This window comes from Geospiza fortis, unplaced genomic scaffold (assembly GCF_000277835.1).
Source record: "Geospiza fortis unplaced genomic scaffold, GeoFor_1.0 scaffold375, whole genome shotgun sequence".
Classification (NCBI taxonomy): domain Eukaryota; kingdom Metazoa; phylum Chordata; class Aves; order Passeriformes; family Thraupidae; genus Geospiza; species Geospiza fortis.
The window spans coordinates 193,299-193,891 of record NW_005054641.1 but is presented as its reverse complement, the minus strand read 5'-3'; the positions used below and the strand labels follow the sequence as shown (position 1 = coordinate 193,891).

General features: G+C 68.1%; 1 protein-coding gene across 1 annotated transcript in view; it reads left to right on the top strand.

The window, feature by feature from the left end:
- The first annotated feature begins 208 nt into the window (after positions 1-208).
- The window catches only part of S100A1 (S100 calcium binding protein A1), a 5,652-nt gene continuing 5,267 nt past the window's right edge, over positions 209-593 (top strand). The window contains exon 1 of the mRNA XM_005430484.2: positions 209-251. The gene's annotated coding sequence lies outside the window, so the exon portion shown is untranslated. The remainder of the gene's footprint in view (positions 252-593) is intronic.

The following is a 593-nucleotide window of genomic DNA, read 5'->3' as shown; positions in this document are numbered from 1 at the left end:
CGAGGACAGGGGTGTCCCTGGCACAATGTCGCTGTCACCGGGTCCTGCTGAGCCCTGGGACACCGACGGGGACAGGGAGGCTCCCAAGGGCCCTGTCCCCACCCCACAGTGTCACTCCAGCTCACGGGGCTGGAATTGGTTTCCTGCAGCCCCATCCGGCCCCGGCAGGACGGGAAGGGACACGGCACGGGGTTGGGACGGTCCCCGAGCCCCACGTCAGGACACCGGGGTGGCCTCTTGGGAAAGGCGGGGTGAGTCAGGGGCAGGAGCGGGGACAGGTTTGGGGTGAATCAGCGGCCCCGGAGCCAGGCGGGCCCGTGACTCCCGAGCCTGGAATTCGGGCTGAGCAAGGGGCAGGTGCCCCACAGCGGGAGGGCAAGGGACATCCAGCGGGTTTGTCACACTGCGGTCCCCATCGGGACTGTCCCCATGGGCAGGGGGGCGGGCTGGGCTTGGGGACACCAGCGGGGACAGGAGGGGACCGTGGAGGGACTGGGACTGGGGCCATGGAGGGACTGGGACCATTTAGGGACAGGGATGGGACCTTATAGGGACAGGGATGGGGACCATTTAGGGACAGGGGCAGATAAGGA